Source organism: Neovison vison, chromosome 1 (genome assembly GCF_020171115.1).
Source record: "Neovison vison isolate M4711 chromosome 1, ASM_NN_V1, whole genome shotgun sequence".
In the NCBI taxonomy this organism is placed as follows: domain Eukaryota; kingdom Metazoa; phylum Chordata; class Mammalia; order Carnivora; family Mustelidae; genus Neogale; species Neogale vison.
The window spans coordinates 5,230,720-5,252,664 of record NC_058091.1 but is presented as its reverse complement, the minus strand read 5'-3'; the positions used below and the strand labels follow the sequence as shown (position 1 = coordinate 5,252,664).

The following is a 21,945-nucleotide window of genomic DNA, read 5'->3' as shown; positions in this document are numbered from 1 at the left end:
AAATGTTTTTTAAACAATTGTCTCCACAAAAGCATCCCTTTCCTAGGAAAGCCCCCATTAACCAAAGTTCATCCAAAATTGGACACTTCCAGATCTGAGCCGAAAAGGAGCCAGTTCCCGTTCACACCGAGAGGACTCACGTTCACTGGTTGGATGTTCGGGGCCCCAGCGGATCTCGGCGCTGACCCAGTCAGCACATGAGCTGTGCTCTGAGCCACCTGGGAGCCACTCAGGCAGTAAGTCCCCCTCAAGGTCAACCTTCCCCACCACCTGCCCCTCCAGGGCCGTCACAGAACAGGGCACTCTCCCGGAGACCCAGGAGGAAAGGCTTCCCCAAGCTCCGCCAACCATGTTTTCTAAACCTCGGTACTTTGCATGCAGTACGGTTCCGGTCAGTCCTCGGGCCGAGACTCAGCACGGCCTTGCTCTGCTCCTGAGAGCCCTGCTGAGCTCAGGGGGAAGGGCCTTTTCGAAATGGGACCTCGACCTCACGCCCCCGTGACCATTTGTCATCATGCTGTTTCAGTACAAAAGAAACCACAAGCATCCTGAATAATAATAATAAAATAATAATAATATAATAATAATACAAGGGTGTGGGACTTACTCAAGAGCACGGGCCGCAGGGAAATCTGTGCTGGGGTTGACTCTGATGGTAAAAATATCTCGCGTCGCCTCTGTCTCTCTCGCGGTCTTAAATGCGTGAATGTGAGATCCCAAACCCACACTGGCTCTCTTTCTGAAAAACCCTAAGAGCCTTTGCCCCTTCCCTCAAGTGCTGACGAAGCTACTAAAGCAGACGCAGGAGCGACCCAGCCCAGGCCAGAAGGTGGCTCCGCGCGATCTCCCGAGGACGGACGCTGCTGTGACCTGCGCCCGCAGGTGCCGCCACCGGGTCTCGGGCTGACGGGTTTGCGCCCTCCTGCAGGCTGCGCGGGTTCTCCTTGCACTCGCTCATGATGGTGCTCGGCAGTTTCTCTGTTTCAGGAGGAGGATGTTCGCTCCCCCCGACGGGAGTATTTTTTAAGGTACTTGGATTCTTTATTCATCTTTACTTTGCCAGATTTCTGCAGGTTTCGGGCTGGGTGAGAGCTCTGTTCTCTTCCCATGTTCCAGAAGTCGAAACACGCATCACATCAGCTTCGTGGTTCTTTAGAAAGTACTGAGGAATGTCCCCTCGTTTTGCCTTAAGAATCTTCTGGAAACTGTACACGGTCTATTCGGACAAGAGGACGTGGCACACGGGACCTTGAGGATAATTTCCGGGCATTTCCAGCCGTGCCTGTCCCCAGCTGTGCGCCGTGGGACCCCACATCGAGAACGCCTTCGTGAGGAGGTGAGCCCGGCTCTTGCCCTGAGGAAAGCAGCGCTTCGGTTAAGAGAAGAAGAGGACACGCCGTGCGCCGCTTAGGGACGGGGCCCCCGGGAGACCAGGACAAACCCCGCTGAAGGATGAGCCTCCAGCCTGGGGAGGTCCGTGGACGCTCACACGCTCCCCTCCTTCTCTTCTCCTGCGCTGGATCCTTCTGCTCTTCCTGACCTCAAACATGTCAGGGCCCCATGGCGAGGCCTCCGTCTCCCTCCCCTCCCCCAGGTCACCTCAGCCAGGCCAAGACTTCAGATGACAGCTATACATCCCCGATTCCCAAACTTAACGTCCGCTTCCCGAATTCCCACCCGACATTCGGCTCGGATGCCTCAAGGGTGCGGAAACCAGACGTGAAGCCAGGCCCGGTCCCGCGTCCCCCCACGCGCGGCCCGTGCCGCTCAGCCCGCGGGACTCCGCGCCACCGCCTACTCCTCTCGCTTCTGCTCCCCGGGGACGCCGCGCGCCCACGCCAGCGACCCTGCGGACCCGGATGCCCTCGGATCAGCCAACCTCTCCGACCGCCCAGCGACGTCCCCCTCGTCCCCGAGAGTGACTCCAACGCTCGCTCCCTGCACTTCGTGGCCCCGGCTGCGCCTGAGCTCCCCGACCTCGCGTCCCCCAACTCCCGCTGCCGCCTGGTCTCCCACCTCCCTGCTGCAGCTCTGCTGGCCTCACCCCTGCCCCGCAAACAGGCCGGACATTCTGGCCTCAGCGCTCTGCTCCCGTAATCCCCTCGGCTCCCCCCGCCTTGTCCACTGCGTCCCCTCGCTCCAGACGTCGTCCTGGTCTCTGCGAGCGTCACTTCCCCAGAAAGGCCTTTCTCGCCGCCCTGCGCTCCCTCCCACTCTCTCTCCCTTATTTTGCTTCACTTGCCTCAAAACGCTGCTGAGCATCTGACCCGCTGGGGCACGTTCGCTTGCTTGTTTGTCGAACGCAGGCTGTGTGAGCCCCGGGACTTGGTTGTGTGTGTGACGGTGTCCCCGCCGTGAGACGGTTCCGGTGGCAGTCAGAACTCCGGGAACATTTGCCCCAACGGTGAATGAGTGACCCTTACCAAATGGCCCAGAGGGGGCGCGGTCAGACCAGCGGCCAGAGAGAACTCGGCCCCTCCTCGCGCGCTGCAACTGACAGACGGGGACACCGACCGTCCTTGGGCGTCCCGGGCCGGAAAGTTACCAGTCCAACCTAAGAGTCATTGAAGACGCTCAGACCTTGGAAGATTTAAAAAGAATCTGCTGTCATGGGGACAGGCATTCATTATTCTGTTTAAACCAAACCAGAGGAACGTGTTTTAAATATCCTCCCAGTCTGCCAGAAACACGGGGCCAGCGGGTCGTCCAAAGACGGACGGCCGGCCTCCGTGTGCGTGGCCACATCAACGTGGCTTTGGCATGTGGCGCTGGGTCGCGGGCTCACCGCCTCCTCTTCCCGTCCCTCCTGCCGGGTTCCTCCAGGAACACTACCGGGCTGGAATCGGGAGGACCATCAAGGTCCCTTCCAAACACCCACAGTCGAATGGATACTTCCGTGGGGGACTCAGCACAAATGGACTCAGGTGTCCGTTTAAATCTGTGTTGTCGGGGAGGCTAACCAGAAGTAGACATTGACACCCGGAGTTAACAGTACATCCGAGCACAGTGGTTCTCCAATCGGGGTCCCTGGGAGCTTGGGATGGGTTCACATTCGGGACCCCTGCTCAGATCTGCTGATTCAGAACTCCAGAGCAGGGCCAGCCTCTGCGTCTGAGCGAGTCCTCCAGGGGCTTCTGATGTCCTGGGAAGTTAGGGAATGACAGTTCCAAACCAATGTCTCTGTCCCAGACATTGGTTCCAGCCCTTGTGGAGGCCGGACTACACGTCTACACAACTACACAAGGTCATTGACTTTGTGACACCAGTCCCCAGAGACCTGCTTGCAAGCCTGACCACTCTTGCAGCTTTCCATTCAGCATAGGACCCTTCGAGAAAAGTAATTTAACGAAGCCTTTAAGAATAGGAGGAAAGCTTCAAAGTCCCTCATCAGGAAGATAAACTAAATTGTTCACAGACTAGAGAATGAATAGGTGTATCTTAGAAAAATATGGTTTAAATCAACCAGTAAAAAGCCAATGGTAAAAACCCATCATCTTCGCTTCAAGAGTTACCAGGGGGGGAAAAAAAAAAAAAAGGCTTAAAGTATCAGGCTTCACGCTCACATTTCCAAATATTCAAGGTGGTTGTCATCTTTATACTTGAAACTTAAAAAAATTGAATTATTTCTATTAATACAGAAAGGGAACTTTCTAGTGAACTGGGCACAGTTCAGAGGGTTTGGAGCAGCGGTTCTAGAAACAGCTCACTTACTACACGCCCCCTTGCCGAATTCCGATGCCTACGTGGGCATCTCCCCACCGCCTCGGGTTTGTCTCTGGGGCTGGTGAGGCCATCCTGCAGCTCCCACCGTCCACGTGCATCCCACCGCTCCCCCAAATGCAAAGCAGGAAACTTCCAGAACCAGAGCTTTAAGTGGCCTTTTGTCTTCTCCCTCATGCATCTGGGGCCGTGAACATTACATTAAAATGCAGCAAGGCAAATGTCCTCTGAAGAACTTTATTGACAAAAAGGTAAATTTTTAATAACCCGTCAGTAGGCTCCCTTCGAGAGGGGGAATGTGTCATGGGATTGGGCTTTTTCCATCTCCTCTAGGAATTCTCCAGACGAAAAGGATGTTTTCCATTTAGAGGGAACCCAACGGCAAAACATCCCTGAAGTGTGACAATCTCTGCCCCAAATCTCATATATCTGGCGGATCTCTGTTTGCTGAGGGGAGTCAGCTGCCCTCTGGTAAGGTGCTGTTCCCTTCCATCAGAGCACCACAAAAATGACCCAAACGAGGAAACTGATGAGAAGGCTGTATTGGGACGGAACAGAGTTTCTCTGGACTTGCTTGACTGTCGAATAACGTCACTAACAGTAAAGGCCACGTATCTAACAAATACCACAGCGCCTCACAAGAGGCCAGAGTCCTGACTGAAGAAAGCCTTTCTCTGGAAATCCCCCGTCAGAATAACCCACCGAGCCACGAAACGCAGAGAGGCCTCTGCTTCTCCAGCAGCGAGAGGGGCCGCCAGAAGGCCCTCCTCACCCCCGGGGTTTCCTGGGCCTTCTGGACTGGCTAGAAAAGGGAACCGTCTAATTCCAGTGTAAGACATAAAATTAAGTCCAGCGAGGGGGTGTGGGGCAGGAGGGGGTGATAAACGGTGGCTTGGGATTGGGTTGGGACTCAGGACAATGTCCGTCTTCCAGTAGAATCCTCCGTGCCTCAGTTTCCCCGTGCGGCGGTGGGAGGAAGGACTATGTGGGAAGGCGTGGAAGGGTTACATGAGGTATCTCGGGGAAACTGCTTAAAACTGTGCCTGAGACGTCATCTCTCAACGGAAGACACCTGGGACCTGCAGCTGCCCGTCGGGCATGAATGCAGACCAAGGGACACAGCTGTGAGCCTCCACCTTCCCTGGGCAGCCCAGACACGCCACCTCAGAGCACGTGGCCTTCTGACCACCAGAGACAACCCGGGACCCGCCAGGGCTCGTGCCATGGGGTGCGATTTCCCGCGTGGTGTGGCCTTGCCTCACCGCCCGGAGGGGACACCCCGCACGAGGCTCCAGACCCGTGTTTTTCCTTCCGTGCGTCACACTGTGAAGCGGTTTGGGGTGTCACTACAAAATACCACGGGGGGGACGCCTGGGTGGCGCAGTTGGTTGGACGACTGCCTCCGGCTCAGGGCGTGATCCTGGAGTCTCAGGATCGAGTCCCACATCAGGCTCCCAGCTCCATGGGGAGTCTGCTTCGCTCTCTGACCTTCTCCTCGCTCATGCTCTCTCTCACTGTCTCTCTCTCTCAAATGAATAAATAAAAATCTTTAAAAAAATAAAAAAATTAAAAAAAAATACCACGGGGAACACGGACCCATTGCGTTAAAATGTTTCCTCCGCATTTTATTCGCGAAAATGTCAGCCCAGCTCGGCTCAGCCTACGGAGATGCGCGGCTGCTTTCGCTGGCGAACGCGGCCCAGCCCTCAGGCCCCCCGGGCTCGCGGGCTTTCTTCTGGGCCTCCCCGGCCTCCAGCTCTTCTCTCGGGCGGCTTTCCGTCCCTCCTGGGCCCTAAAACCGGATCAATAGTCAGTCGTTGGACAAACATTTTTTAATTTCCCAGGATCCGCAGACATAAAGCAGGGTGAGAGGGAGCTGGGATTTAATCACAGATGAGATTTAATTTGTGTATTTTAAGCTCCGTAAGAAAGTTGTAATTTTCCCTTCCGAGCTCCACAATTAATCCTCCTTGCTTCTGTCCCAGCGCTGTGAATGTCGCTCGTCCTTGGCCTAGAGGAGGGGGCTGACAGCTTGGATGGCGGTGCCCCCGCCAGACTCCGGAGGAGATGCTCGGGGCGGCCCAGCCCCACGTCTCCGCGCTGGCCAGGCAGGGCCGCCTCCACGTGTGGACGGGGCACCTCCAGGTGGGGAGGAAGCGAGGGCCCAGGCGGGGCCTCCGTTGGCCTTGGCTTCTGACGGGCAGGTGCAGCCACCGCTCCATCCGTCGGGGCTCACCGCACCGCGCCCGTCTGCAGAGGCCGAAGACATCCGCGTGGCCAGGAACATGAAGGAAGCAGAATGTGTGGCCTGGACTCGGGCCTCCGGAGGACGGTGTGGGACAGAGAGTCCTTGGGCATCGCACATTCGCAGACACCACTGCCGACACAGTGCGCCTGCTCCGTCCCCGAGATGAGAACACGGGCCGTCGCGGCCGCTGATGAGCTGGTCCCAGGCCACGCAGCCGGGAGACAGGGATTCCCAGGGTGGGCCCCGGGGCCGTGAGGCTCCCAGCACCCCAGTCCTTGCACCACAGACCCCTCGAGCATCTCTGGGGGAGGCTGTGTGGGAGCAAGACAGGCTTTCCACCCACGAGCTGGAGGTTTGGGTGAGCACCACGGTCCACGCATGGTTTAAAACCTGACTCGAGGGGCGTCTGGGTGGCTCAGTGGGTTAAAGCCTCTGACTTCGGCCCAGGTTATGATCCCAGGGTCCTGGGATCGAGCCCCGCATCAGGCTCTCTGCTCAGCGGGGAGCCTGCTTCCTCCTCTTTCTCTGCCTGCCTCTCTGCCTACTTGTGATCTCTGTCAGTCAAATAAATAAAATCTTTAAAAAAATAAATAAATAAAATAAAATAAAACCTGACTCGAAGCTACCCAGCTGCCCAAGGAGCCAGAGACCTCCCTTCTCCTTGGAAGCTCCAAGAAGGGCCAGGGACCATCAGAGACCGTCCCAAAGGGGTTCCTACAGTGGGCAGGAAACAGGCCCACAGAGACCCAGAAGTCTCTTATAACCTTCACATTCTGTGAATCCGCACGATGGCATCTACCCCTTCCAGAGGTCAGGAAAGGAGAAAGAGCAGGTCAGCTAGTGGCCAAAACCCACAGGAGGGACGGACGTCTTCCAAAACGCCCGCTCCCTGCTCGAGGTATCCGGCACCCCTTCCTGGAGCCTTCAACCCCGTCCCAGGCGCTGATCTGCCCAGGACTTCCCTCGTGGGGTTCCGACCAGGACGGCGCCCCTCACGGACTCAGAGACCTCCTTCAGTTTCCCACCCCATGTCCTTTCCCCTTCCAAGGGGCACGAAGGGCCTGCCCTGAGCAGGGGTTCAGGAACCACCAAGCCACTGAGAGCTCCTGGACACCAAACGTGTAAATCCTCTGGGCATCGCACATTCGCAGACACCACTGGCCCTCAGTTTCCCCTTCTGTGAAATGAGGTGACAGGGGTAAGTCTGGATCTCAAAGTTCCTCCCAGACATTGGACTCTGGGATTCCAATCCGTGATCACAGAGGCCAGGGCCTCCCTGTACTTCTCCGTGTGCTTCTCCCACACAGCTCACCACGGCGCCTGCACAGCCTTCGGAAGAGACAAGTAACATCCGAGTGGCTCCAATCTGGGCCACCCTGCTGGGGAGGGAGCTGCCCACCCCCACAAAGATGTGGCAGCCCCTGCCCCTTCGCGGGGCTAGAGCTTTTCTCCAGGAGGAAATGGGTCTTGGCCAAGGTTGTCTGCGGGGCCTGGGAATGCGCCATCCGGGAGCGCAGAGGCCGTGGCGTCCTGTGCCAGCCTGTCGCCCTCCCAGGCTCCCGGCCACAGCTGCCAGTGGCTGCTTTCACTGCGGCTGAAAGGGGCCGGCCCCACACACTTTCTCACAGCAACTCACGGCCGGAGGGAGCCCTGGCCATGGCGGGCCACGCCAAGAAGCTGCTTTGTGCTTTCTTTGAGCTGCACTTTCTTACCCACTGGCCTTTCTTCTTTTCGCCCCCCTAATCCTTTCTGGCTGGCATGGGTAGACCCAAGGGGCCGGGCCGTCCTGTTGGGGGGGGCTCTCGGGCAGGGCCCCATGCTGGGCCTGGCCCACCTCGTGGCCGTCCACCCTCGTCACCGTCCCTGAGCCGTCCAGCTTCTCTCTCGCAAATCTTGAAGGGCTGGGACTGCCGCTCTCGCGGGCGGTTTCAAGTTCAGGTGAGGTGACATGGCGGCACCTTGTTCTAAATAAGGACAGTTGGATCCTGTCCCAAATGAGAGCACTCGGGAAGGGGGAGCGTATTTTTATCACATGGGTCTCCACCGTGGAAGACAGGGGCTAGAGGTCTCTGGATCATAAACTCATGTTTGTAAGCTGCTCATCTGCTGGTCACTGTTTTTCACCAGACTCGTTTTAAACCTGTACTTAGGGCACCGTGGGCTCTCCCGCAGGTGGAGGGTCCTCCGTGTCACTCTCCGACCCTTCCAGGAGCACGTAAGTCCCACACAGGGGCAGACCGCGGAGGGCTGTGCGACCCCTCCCGCCCCTCCCCGCTCAACCAACCTGCCCCGTCTCCCCCTCCCCCACCCCAGTGGTTTCTCCCTTCCTTCTCTCTTCTGCCTGGTCCGTGGCCCATTCGGAGTTCTTCCAGCGAAACTCCTGGGCAGCTTCTAAGGCCACAGAAGCAGAGCAGTAAAATCCTCCCACGGCGAAACGAGTCCCTGTAAGTGAAAGGGGTCCGTGTTGGGGGAGCCCCTGCAGAAGGACAGATGAGGGGTGACCACGTGGGTCACCGCGTCCAACTGGGTGGGGGGGCAGAGACCCAGCAGGGCCAGGTGGCCACGCTGTGCTGGGCAGGGGCACGAGCTCCCTGCGGCTCCCTGGTGGCTCTGCGCGTTCTCTCGTAAACCGTCTGAGCAGGAGAAAGGGAACCTTCTCCAGGAAGGGTCACAGATGTCACTCCCCATTTGGAGAATTGGATTCATTCTTGAAAAAACTCTTTGGCGCCATGATTCTCCAACACCAAGGGGCCAGTCCTGGAAGTGTCCCTCCTCCCCTCCTTATCTTCAGCGACCAGCTCTGTCCTTCTCTCCCACCCCCTCCAAGCCCCAGAAGGTGAACTCCTTAGGGTACAGGCCTCGGTCTTTCCGGCCCTCTCGCCCCATCCAACCCTGCCCCTCCCAAGGCAGCAGGATGCCCTCCGAGAACACCACCCACAGAGTCTGGTCAGCAGCACCCGTCTACTGGCCTCCAGCACCTGCCGATGGCGAACTCAGCGGACCCCCGGACGGTAGGAATCCGGAATAACAGGAGGAACACACGTGACCTTGCTTCTTCTCAAAGACTGATTCCTGTCCACATGCCTTGGATACTCTTCACTAAAGGTGGGCAAGAAATTTGATTCGTGTGTTGAATGCCCATCTGAATAAGTTCAACAATAGCTATAGTGCTTATTAAGGAAAAGGGGAAAATTAATTTTAAGAAGTCGCAGAAGGACATACACCAATGGCCAATAAGCGTGTAAAAAGAAGTTCTCACCATAGATCGCTGGGGAAATCCAGACTTGAACCTCACCGAAGCACCACGACACACCCACCAGAATGACTGATGAAGACCAGAACCACCATACGTTGTTGATGAGAGAATAAATGTCGTAACCACTTCAGCTCTGACCCACGATTTTCACTCCTCGATATTTACCCAAGAGAAATGAAAACACTTGTACACAAAGTTACTTGTACAAGAATGTCCACAGAGCTTTATTTATAATAGCAAAGAACTGGAAAGAGCCCAAGTGTCCATCAGTAGGAGAACTCCCATAAATAAATGGGAGTATGTTCCTATAATGCCTACTGCTCAGGAAATAAACACAATGACCTACCGACACCAGCAGCATCAGGGACGAAACCCAAACTAGACTCACCAGGAGAGAACATGCTGTCCATTCCCTTTACATGAAGTTCCGGAACAGCCAAAATTACTCATGGGGGAGAAGGTGGTTACCTCTGGGTATGCCAGGACTGACTGGGAAGGGACACGTGGAAGCTATCAGTGATGGGGGTCTGTTTCTTGATAGAGATTTGGGTTAAACAATCGTATACATTTGTCAAAAATAAATAAATAAATTAGCAAATATGCGCATCAACTGTGTGTGTGTTGCATTGTAAATGGGTCCTCTAAAGAAAAAAGAAAAAAAAAAACACTGTAAATGCTGGAGAAAAAAACACTGTAAATGGTCTCTCTTGGGAGTGGTCTACGAGGGAAATGGGAGAACACAAAGGTCTTGCCTCGCAACAGTATGGGGCTCAGGCCACTGTGGAGGCCTAGGTCTGGTGAGAAAGCACATCGCCATCACCCCATCACTAACATTATTCACATTAGTGGAGGTGGTGCTGGGAACCCAAGGACGGGATTTCTCAGAACTGGAAATCTTAGGATGAGTGTGGTTCCCAAAGGGTAGTTAGCAATCAGGGGGGCTCAGGAGACGGGCCAGGCTTCCCCTCCCAGTGCCAGCTGCCACCAGATAGGGTGGCTTCCTGCCTCAACTACCAGAAACCTTCAAGCTGTCAAGACTTCAGTGTTCCAAGGAGCACTGGCGGTCAGGGGCTACTTCCCTGCCCAGGCAGGAGCCCCCAGGCACCATCCCCAGACCTAGAAAGGCCCAGCCTGAGTCACCCAGACCAGTCTGTTGATATGAGGGACTTAGAAGTGACCGCCCTCTATGCGAACATGCCTGACAAGTGCAGCTGATGGTTACAATGAGCCCCAGGGTGCAGGCGACACAGGGGACAGAGGAACAGGCCAAACGACATCTCGGAGAAACAGTCAGACAAACCCAGCAGCGGAGACGTTATGCAGCATCATCATCCAAACTAAGTCAATGCCACAAAGGGACAGTGACGCTCAGAGAGGCTGACGGACACAACCATCGGCTACAGTGAACGGCTACAGATGGGCGATTGGTTTGAGCGAAGCCACTGGAAACAAGACACAGTTTGAACATAGGTCATGGACTGAGTGAAAGGTAAAGACAGTTGAATGAAGCCAGTAGGCAGCGGTGTATGCATTTTGTCCCGTTTTAAGAAGTCTTTTTCAGAAGGATATGCTCTAGGATATTCAAGGTGGTTGTCTCTGAGCAGGAGAAGCATGGAAGTTTTGGCTTCTATTTTCTGAATTTCTATAGTGCCTATGTACCATATGTGTTGTGAATTGAATTGTGCCTCCCTGCCCCCAAATTCATATATTGAAGCTCTGACCCTCAGGAACTGAGAATGTGACCTTACGGGAAAGAGGGTCATGGCAGACAGAATCAGTTAAGTTAGGATGAGGTCATCCTCCTGCTGGAGTCCGGTGAGCCCAGCCCAGTAGCGCTGGTGGCCTTATGAAGGGAAGTTCGGACACAAGGAGAAGGCGGTGTGGGGGTGAAGGTGGAGACTGGGGCCGTGCTCCCACCAGCCTAGGAAGGCCTGCAAACCCCTAGAAGCGAGGGGAGAGGAGCGCGGCAGACCCTCCCTGCGGCCCCAGCAGGAGCGCCCCCGGCCCAACCCCCGGCTCTTGAACGGCTATAGCTTCCAGAATCGGGAGGCGGTAAATGGTAGTTGTTGAAGTTCCCCAGCGTGTGGCACGTTGTGGCTACAGACTAGCAAAGTAAAACGTCTATAAAACAAGAAAATACTTAAATTTAAAAATCAAAATAGAGAACGTGGGGCTGGGTGGGCGGTGGCTGATGCACGGGATGGGAGCTCTCAGCACGCCAGGGACCTCTCTCCCACCGGGCACTCGGTTCCATTTTTTGAACAGCTTTAACGGCGAGAACATTCTTCCTTATGTCAAGCTGAAAGCTGCCTCCCCAGCTCTCCGCCCATTGATCTCATGAGTCAGGCTCCCCATGAGTCACTTCTGCTCCCTGGAGTGGTGCAGAGGAAGGCTTCCTTCCTGGGGAGCCCCCAGAAGCTGTGCCACTCTGCTCCCCGCCTTCTCTCCTGCCCTGTGTCCCCGCGATGAGCTGTCCCTTGGATGGCACCGGCAGAGCAGAGCCCGGGAGGGAGGAGGGACCCGGGGCCAGCGAGCCACCGTGGTCCCAGTGCCCTCGGAGAGCCACCGCCTCCAGCGAGCTCGGAGTCTATTATTATAATGAAATGCCTCATCCTCCGGTTACGTGGCCCTGAGGTTGGGCACAGAAACATGAGCTGACGGGGGCCAGCAGATCAAAATCACTTCCAAGAATATCCCGGCCCGCGCCGCTCCTCCTGCACGGCCTGGTGTAGGCCCGGCCGGGCCGGCACTTCCTCCCCACACTCCCCGGGAATAAGGCTATCATGTCGCACACACTGAAATTCAATAAACTGGAACAATCGGAGGAAGTGTAGAGCTTTCTCCACGCGGGGAGTGAAACGGGACCCTGCTTATCAAAGCGACGAGATTTATTCAGTTGCTACAAACTTCCAAAGACTTCCTTTCCCAAAAGAAAGGCCCGGGGAGGGGGGTGGGGGTGGGGGTGGGGGGTCCTGTCCTTCGGTCACCTGCACGGAGCCCGGACCACCATCTGCTTCACTCCAAGCAGGCCTTCAAGGGCACCCCCACCCCCCACCCAGACCCTCGCCTCCGAGATCCAGGGCCAGGGAGGGAGCGATCCATCTTTCAAGAGTCCAGGTAGGGGAGGCCCAACCTGCTCTAGAAAGCCAAGAACCAGTCCTTGGAAGGATGAACATCTCACCTGTGTCCTTGGAAGCCTAAATACTAATCAAAGCTAAATTTGGACAAGGTTTCAGAATCCTTCTCAACTCCACCAACCAGATCAGTCAGAGTTGGCCTCTACGAGTTGAAACCTGTTTGTTCTTCCTGAGGAGGACCCTTGGCATCCCCCCACGGGTGACATGATCCCCAAGCCGTCAGCCCACGGCTCATCTCCAGGACATCACCCTGGGGTGAGGTGCCCCAAGCCGTCCGCTTGCTCTAACCTTGAGGCCTCCCTCATTCTCTCCCCCACGGCCTGGCAGCACTGGGCGGTGGGCAGGAGTGTGGGAACCACACGATCCAGCCAGCCACCTCCTCCACGCAGATGGCACCTTCCCGTGCGCCTGGGTCACTCAGAGGCATTTCTAGGCCTTCTCTGGGCTTCCGTGTATCCACCAACCCGTCAGCAGTGACTGAACACCTCCTACAGAGAGCCTCAGCCATGGTCGTCGGCCACTGATCACCTACAGAAACTCCGGATGGCTGCATTCATGTTAACCGCATCAGCTACGAACACAGAGAAAATTCAGTGAAAATTGCCTTAAGAAATAGGACATAGGCTCGCGGAGGCACAGCCCGAGTCCCAGGAGCTCCAACTTCCCATGGGGGCGCAGAGCAGCCTCTGGTCCAGGACCTGGACACATTCCAGGGGGCGCTCCTCCCTCTGGGGTCTCCAGGCCCCTAGAACTGGCTTTCCCAGAGGTTCCCCTGGGAAAGGGCCAACCATCCTTCAGGTTCCCTGGGTCTGGAAGTCTCCTGGCCTGATCCTAACCCGAGCGAGGGCAAGCAGAAGGATTCCTCGGGATGGGCTCAAGCCCCTGTGGACTTCCTGAGACAAAGGAATCCAGGACCCCATTTGGAGGCCTCAGCAGCGGGGGCTGTGCGGGCATCCACACCCGGCCCGGGGTTTGGGGAACTTCACAGACCCCCTGATGTCTCTACAGAGACCACACAGGAAGATTCCCCCGGCGGCCTGGGGACCAGACACTAGGTCAGCACTATGAACTGGACACACGCCTCCCCCAGAGACACACGCTCTCGGCTAGCAGGGGACACGCAGGTACCCACCGGGGCCACAGAGAGCCCATCCGGCCATGGGAAGATCACCCTTGTCAGTGGAAGGGCAAGAAGGGCCCCCACTGCGGCTCGGCGGTTCACACGGAGAAAGTTGGGCTGGGACGACATGGGGACACCGAGGCAGCACACTAGCATGGACCAGATTCCAGGGGAAGGAAAGGCAGGCGGGGGGCGTGGCCCACAGACATTCCAGACCCCGAAAAAGCCCTGAGTTTTTCCCGTGACAGAGGAGTTTGCAGCTGTGGCTACAACTAAGCCACTGGCCGGCCCACGGCTGTGTTTGTATTGAGTCCTTTTGATGACAGCGTGAATTCTGAGAACAAAGCTTCCAGGCTGGGGCTGTGTAACCAGAACCCGGAGACAAAAATAGCTTCTCCTGCCTTGCGTGTGTAGGGTCTGATGTGTCGCTTTGAGAAAGTGTTTCTGTCATTTAGAAAACTTAGCGGGTTTCTCAAAAACCACAAAACAGGTGAATGATGGAACATTTCTATTGGGCTAGTTTCATCACATATAATATTCTTTTATTTAGTACGTTCCTAATTAACTTTTCCTTCTCTGATTGAAAAATCCAGTGACTTTTCAAAGTGTTTCAAGGTATAATATAGAATGATCTAGCAGATTAAAAGGTTGGAGTTTTTATAGAAACGTGGAAGAGGGTATCGGGGAACTGAAAACAAATCTTTTTATTTTATTATGTTATGTTAGTCACCATACACGACATCATTAGTTTTTGATGTAGTGTTCCACGATTCATTGTTCACTAATAACACCCAGTGCTCCCTGCAATCTATGCCCTCCTGAATACCCATCCCCTTACTCCCCTCCCCTCTAAAACCCTCAGCTTGTTTCCCAGAATCCAAAGTCTCTCATGATTCATCTCCCATCTCTGATTTTGCCCCCTTCATTTTTCCCTTCCTTCTCCTAATGTCCTCCATGCTATTCCTTATGTTCTACATGTAAGTGAAACCAAAAGATAATTGTCTTTCTCTGCTTGATTATTTCACTTAGCCTAATCTCCTCCAGTCCCGTCCATGTCAGTGCAAATGGTAGGTAGTCAGCCTTTCTGATGGCTGCATAATACTCCACTGTATATATGGACCACATTTTCTTTATCCATGCATCTGCTGAAGGGCATCTCTGCTCTTTCCACAGTTTGGTGACTGTGGTCATTGCTGTTATGAATGAACACTGGGGTGCCTGTGCCCCTTCTTTTCACTACATCTGTATCTTTGGGGTAAATACCCAATAGTGCAATTGCCGGATCATAGGGTAGCTCTATTTTTAACTTTTTGAGGAACCTCCACACTGTTTTCCAAAGTGACTTTACCAACTTGCATTCCCACTAACAGTGTAAGAGGGTTCCCCCTTCTCCACATCCTCTCCAACACTTGTTTCTTGACTTGTCAATTTTGGCCATTCTAACTGGTGTAAGGTGGTATCTCAAGGTGGTTTTGATTTGAATCTCCCTGAGGGCTAGTGATGATGAACATTGTTTCATGTGTCTGTTAGCCATTTGTATGTCTTCTTTGGAGAAGTGTCTGTTCATGTCTTCTGCCCATTTTTTGACTTGATTATTTGTTTTTGAGTTTGAGAAGTTGAGTGTTGAGTTTGAGAAGTTCTTTACAGATCTAAAAGCAAATCTTGAGGAATAAAGCTTTCCTTAGAAAGACACATCCACATCCTCAGAAGATATTGCTAAATCGAGTCAGGAAATGCCCCAAGGAGAACATAGCTCCCTTGTGTCCTACCTGAATTCCTGAATTGGGATCTTTACACCCAATACCTGGTCAATAAAAAGTGAATCATGAAGAACTATGGATTTATAACATGTACTATGAAGAAATTAAGATTATATAAATATATTGATTAATAAAACAATATAAGTATATCCAAATCTCTTTATCAACATAAAACGAATTGCATTTCTTTATAGCTTCCTTTCATGTGTATCATATATATTTATGTTACTTTTAAAATATTTGCAATACTTCAGTATTTCATATCCTACCTGACATTATTTTGTAGACATTGTATTTTGTATATACTCTGTCATTTTTAATCACCATGTAATATGTTATAGAGTTTAGTATTCTGTGACAAAGTAATTGTCACTATATTATTGGATTTTTAAAACTCTTTTAATTCTACCTTTATGCCTCATTATAGATATAACTTTCTCTTAATTTGTATTATTTCACTCTCTGGAACAGAATTATGGGGTCAGTGTGTAGAATGTTGTGGCTCTTCATGGTAACTCTTCCAAATTCCTTTCCAAAATAATCAAACCAATTGGTACTTCCATCAGGAATTCCTGGATATTCCAACTTACCCATTCCTTCCTATAACAACAGTGTCTCTGTTGTTACAATGACGTTACATATTTGCATCACTTTGTGCTTCACTACCAGTGAGTTTAGTGGTAGAGAATAGTCACTGAATTCATTCGTTAACTTTAGTTTCAACTTCTGTGAACTGTGAACTTTTCGGCCATTCTTTTTTTTTTTTTTTAATTTTTTTTTATTTATTTGACAGAGAGAGATCACAAGTAGGCAGAGAGGCAGGCAGAGAGAGAGAGAGAGGAGGAAGCAGGATCCCTGCTGAGCAGAGAGCCCGATGCGGAACTCAATCCCAGGACCCTGAGATCATGACCTGAGCCGAAGGCAGCGGCTTAACCCACTGAGCCACCCAGGCGCCCTTTTTTGGCTATTCTTTAGAGTCTTATATGCTTGGACATTTGTAAGAATCTTTTATGTATTTTTCACACCTCTGTCATTTATTACAAAAATACTTACTGTTACCACATTATTATTATTCACCATTTATTATTGCTGTGACCTCATTATAACCACATGTGAGGAAGGACAATCCCCATTTTATAGATAAGAAAATAGAGGCTCCACCACTTAGACATTTTGGTCAACAACACAGAGCTAGAAAATGTCAGCCATGACTCTAGATGGTCCCTTACTGCCCTGCCATGGTCCCCAGTATTCTACAGACTCTTTCTGTCTTGGTGTATTCTGGTTACTTGGTTTTTATAACACTGTGGTTTTTGATTCCATATAATCATGTATGTCCATATTGTTTTAAATTTTTTTATTTCTCTATAACCATAATTGCCAGTAAGCACACGTTTGTTGACTTTGCTTGATATGGGTATTTAATAAGTCCCAGTGAACGGTGCCCAAACCTACTTTGTAGAGCCATTTTTGACATCCGAAGCATCACTTGAAGTAGACGGTCACTGAGATGCAGAGATCTTTGTCATAGAGAATTTTAATTTAGAAGGATTTCTTTCCATAACTCAAATCTATCCATTTTAGAATTAGCATGAGTAATAACATTTTCCAAGTAAGAGAAGAAAAATGAGGCCATAATGAGCTGTGCTTTGGGAGGAGAGCAGAAGCGAAGCAGACGTGAAGATCTGAGCTGACTGTCCCCTGTCACCACGCTGGCTCGCTACTGCCGGGGGCCAGCCTTAGACTGCCATGCTTGTAAGATCGGGGGTGAGTCAATGCTCCCATCGCTGCATCTGAGAACAGGTCCGGACACCCCGACCGTGGCTGCTGTGCTTTGTCCGCTGCTTACCCTTCCTCCGATTCGGACACAAACCCTGAGACTCCGGGACCGGCCCACCGATCCCCAGCCCGGCCACGGGCTCCACTCTCTGCCCCATGCCCCCCGGTGCCCTGCCCGTGCCCGCCGCCAGCCAGGCTCTCACTGGCAGCGCTCAGCAGCCGCAGGTTGTGAGAACCATGGCCCCGGCTGCCATGTCTCCGGGGTGACAAGGGATTCCTAAACCGCTCATACTGTCACTGGGGGATACAGACCCTTTGATCTCCGGAAGCGCTGCCGCTGCTGCTGCCCTTCTGGGCAATTCTAACGAAGGAGGTGAGTCTTAGCAAAGAAACCTTTCTTCAGTTCTCCCGAAGCCAGACACCACACTCGGGACAGGTGGCTCCGTCCGTCTCTCCGCGCGGCTCCCGGAGGCGACGAGGGACCCCGGGGTCTCCCGCAGGTGCTGCTCGTCCCACGACGCTGTCCTTGCAGTCCTGGGGAGCCCGGCCGGCCGGCAGGCCAGCTTTCTCTTCCCGCCTTGCCTTCTGGGAACATGAGCCGGAGCCCGCCTTTCATTCCGGACCTCCGTCCTCTTCCAGAACGCTTGCCCCTGCGGATCTACAGGCCCGGGGCACTCTTCTCCTCCTCCCACTGCCGCTTGCCGGTCCCCCGCCGCCCGCGGTGCTCGTCCCCGAGAGCCCATTCACTTCCCGGTGGCAGCATCTCCGAGGGCTCTGCCTCCCCCACCCTGCCCCCGCTCCATGGAGCCTTCTTCTCGTCCCATCAAAGCGGAGTAGGGCCCACCCTGATGATGTCATCAGATCTTGATCACAACTGCAAAATCCGTACCCCCAAATAAGGTCATGTTCACAGGCCCTGGGGGGTAGGACTTCATGTATCTTTGGGGGGGTTACACAGCTGAACCCTTAACATAGGCAAAGTCTTGTCTTCGGCCTCCTCCTCCATCATCCCAGTCTGCATTTCCATCCTCAGCCTCCCTGGAACCCCTTCCTGTCCGTATCTGCTCCCCAGCCCCATTCCAAATTAACATCGGCAGGAGGTCGGAGGGAAGATGGGCTCCTGCTGGGGTGGGATTAAAAATCTTACACTCACAGAAGACTCACTGTTGATGGGGTTGGACACATCCGTGAAGGACGGAGGAAGGCCGGAGATTGAGGCCTTGAGATCCTTTCTGGAGGCATCTGCTGGGTTTGCTGACACCGAGGCTCGAGCCAGGAGCCTGGTGTCCCCGGGTCCGAGTGAGTCCGCCGGTCCCGGCACTCCCGGCACGAAGCAGCTGGAGGCTCACTACTGCAGGGCCGAGGGAACTGTCAGGGAGAACAGATCCGTGAACATGAAATGCTCGGGTGCTCGAAGACCCAGAGGGTTACCGGGAAGAAACAGGGGTGGGTCCAGATAGGAGAGCCATCCGTTCCCACCTTAATGGAGGAGCCACGCTGGCGGACACCGTGAAGACAGGAAGCCAAAGACCCCAGCCCAGTATGACCAATAAGCGACACACATGTGGTCAGGCTCCTTTCTAGCACCTGCCGCTGACTCAACCAATCCGTTACAGGTCGCTGATTCCTAGAAGCCAGAGGGTGACCTTAAAATCCCCCCACGCAGTGGCCCAGGCAGATCAGCAATTGGAAAGACCTGACACTGAGATGAAATCCGTCTGTGATCCTTCGTCTGGACCTAGAAGGACAGACATCTCCGGAGTTGTGACCCGAACTGCACGGGGACACCATGGCCTGTGTGATGACAGACTGGTCCCCTCCATGGTGTCCGTGTTATGGGGCCCGGGAAAAGGAGATGGAAGGGCCTGGCAGGAAGAGCTGGAGGCCACACTCCTTCACTCCTTTGCGGAGTAGGGGCCACTCCCCTGTGCCTACCTAGCAATGGTGACGCTGTGGCCAGGGCCAGGGCCAGACCCATACATCTTTACTCTTTACCCTCGTCCCTGCTCAGGGCTGTAATGAGGGCTGTGAATTCCAGCTCGTGGATCAAAGCGGTGGCGGCTACAGGAAAGCTGGGACCACCCACAGATGCGCTGCGGGGTGAGTATCCCGGCTGCGAGGGCACAGGCTCTGGGGCAGTTCAGAATCAGTCCTCTCTTCGAAAAGTGTGTTCATGTCATCCTGGTGTTTTAAAAAATGTGCTGCATCAAAGTTCAAATTCAAGCAATAAAGTTGTTATTTAGCAACAGGTTTGTGTGCCTCCTTCGAAATTTACTTTCAGGACGCCTGGGTGGCTCAGTCGGCTAAGCGTCTGCCTTGGCTCAGGTCACGATCCCAGCGTCCTGGGATCGAGCCCCATGTCCAGCTCCCTGCTCAGCGCGGAGCCTGCTTCTCCCTCTGACCCTCCCCCACTATGCTCTCTCTCTCTCTCTCTCAAATAAATAAATAAACATCTTTTTAAAAATTTACTTTCTGAAAAGATCCATCATATGTCCTTTCGCAACCTACTCTTCTGCCTCATCTTTCAACTTCTTTGATTCATGATAAGTCACTGTGCTCCAAGCTGAACAGTGTGAGTGACACCTGGACACAAGGCCGGTGGGTATGGGCGGAGATACGCTGGTTTGCCATAGGGAAGAAAGCCTCCACTTTCCTCCAGTAGGCGCCCACCATTTCTCAGACCTAGACGGAACTGTCAGGCGACTGAAAATAAATCTGCACCTTGGCCTTAAACTCTGTGCAGTGTCCTGGACCTGCCAGGTGCCCAGCCCCCAGGGACCCACTTCGGGGTGGCACACTCTCCCCTCTGGGTTCCTCCCCAAGGGCAGAGCTCCAAGCAACTCCAGCAGCTGCAAATGTAGACTTCCTTCCCCAAAGTCAGATTGAGAAATAGGACCCCCTGCATGTTTGGACCCCCGCTGGAGCAGGATTTGTGTGAAAATGGGAAGGAAGGAGCTCCTCGTTGGCTGACTTTTTAGCTCACATTCAGCAGTTTTTCTGGGGCTCGCTCACCCTTGCCCGATCTGCTCCTCAAGGACATCAGCCACACCTCTGCAGGACTTCCTCCCCCACCTTCCACCAGCTTTTAGTCTCGAAGCCCACCTCCCGCCTCTAGGCTCTGCCTGGAGTCCCATGAAGAAGTTCTAGAGCTTACCGGCCTGCGGTGCAGTCGGGGCTGAGAAAGGACTTTGGTCCACTGCGATTTCCAAACGTCTTCCTGTTTGTGCTCCTGCACTAGGCAGGCCCTCTGGGAAGCGGTCACAGACACAGAGAAAGAGCAAGAGATTTAAAAGGTGAAAGGGGAGGAACCAGGGTTGAGCAAGGGGAGCCCCGGCCCGTGGGGCAAATCGGGCAGAGTCTCCGCCAGCTCCGGAACAATGACTCCCTATTAGAGGACTGGGACAGGTAGCAATGCCCACGCCCCCAAAACGTAAGTTTCCACTCCAAGTTCAGTCACTGATGGGGCAGCTCAGGAAGAGCGTGGCCTGGGCTGGAAAGCAGAGTCCGGCTATGGGGGAGCTGGTTGCTTCTTAAAGGAAGATAACACATTCCTAGCGGGACACTTCCCCATGGTTGCCCCAGCTCAGATGTGTTTTGCAGGTGTGTGTGTGTGTGTGTGTGTGTGTGATTTCACTGCTTCACTGGAGGTTCTTTCTAAAAAGAAACCATCTCTTCTCTTCCCGGTCCTTGACCATTGACGGGGGTCCTATGCAGCCAAGTTCCCTCTCCGAGGTGTCCATTGCTAACGCGGGTGTAGGTCACTGCCCTCAGCAGCAAGCCAGGGCCACCTCTCCCTCAAAAAGCACAGGGAGGCTCTCTCCTTGAGAATTAATTTCAAGCGGCCTCCTGGTGCTTTCTGTATGTCCCCTGGGACTTGTCCTGCAGTGTGCACGTGGGCAGCAGCACACTGGGCAGCACCTCCACTGTGGGGCTGGTGGGCAGGGGTCTTGGCAGGTTACAAAGTCTTAGCTGGCTCAGCAGAGCGGACTGGTCCTGCAGGCTGGCGGGGGGACCCCTGAGTGCCCCCCACCTCCCGTCATTCCTCCACACCCTCAGAAGTCCCGGGATCCAGCCCAGCTTCCCATTGTCAGGGCCCCAAGGTGAAGGACAGCCGACCGTGAATCAGCTCAAGTGCCTTTGGCCATCCGGTCCGAATGCCTGGGTCGCAGCGTGTGTTACACATGTCACATCAAAACATCCCTAAAAATAAGGGCTGATGTCAGGAGGCTGGGCCGTGAGAGCTCCAGGTGAAAGGGCAGAAGAGAGAGCAAGACCCAAGAGGAGCTCGTCCCTCCCGAGTCTTTTCTCTTCCGGGGACACTGAAGAACCAAGTTCGAGCAAACCGTGCCCTTCACCTTCGGAAAGACCCTGAAATGCTTACTTTCCAGATAAGGTTAAACAACAGGAAACTTTCAAAATCTGTTTCTTCCGACTGGAACTCCAGCTCAAAGAACCTCTCCTCCCGGCCCCACGCTTCCCCTCTCCCTCCCAGGGTTCCCCCTCCCTCCTCCCTCCCCTCCTTCCTCCTTCCCCTCCCTCCTCTCTCCCCCTCCCCCCTCCTCCTCTCCGGCCTCCCCTCCCTCCTCTCAGGGCTCCCCCTCTCTCCTGCCTCCCACTCCTGCAGGATCCCCTTCTGGAGCCTCTCTGCAGGTTTGGACCCAGCCCGAGCTGCTCCAGATTCTGCAGGCGAGCCACTCCTTTATAGCCTTACACTCTGTTGTCACAGACGCGGACCCCAGGAGCCCAGAGGGCACCTGGAACCAACCACGTGGAAGGGGCCCCAGGCGACAGTGACCGTGGCCCACGCTCCAGTGGGCCCCGCGCCGGTGCAGGGGTCAGCACCCGGGGGGGAAGCTTCTGGTGGTCCAAGGCCTGGGAATGCCAGAGTGCCAGCCCTCGGAACGATTTTATTTTATGAATGTTAA

The 21,945-nt window shown here is 54.1% G+C and overlaps 1 long non-coding RNA gene across 2 annotated transcripts in view; it reads right to left on the bottom strand.

The window, feature by feature from the left end:
• Nucleotides 1-17,163: 17,163 nt before the first annotated feature.
• The window catches only part of LOC122902708, a 44,782-nt gene continuing 40,000 nt past the window's right edge, over nucleotides 17,164-21,945 (bottom strand). Inside the window, exons 5-7 of one of the 2 annotated variants that reach the window (XR_006383853.1) lie at nucleotides 20,175-21,220; nucleotides 18,500-18,647; nucleotides 17,164-18,388 (exon numbers count right to left, since the gene is read on the bottom strand). This is a non-coding gene — a long non-coding RNA (uncharacterized LOC122902708). The remainder of the gene's footprint in view (nucleotides 18,389-18,499; nucleotides 18,648-20,174; nucleotides 21,221-21,945) is intronic. The other variant, XR_006383851.1, reaches the window with a different exon arrangement.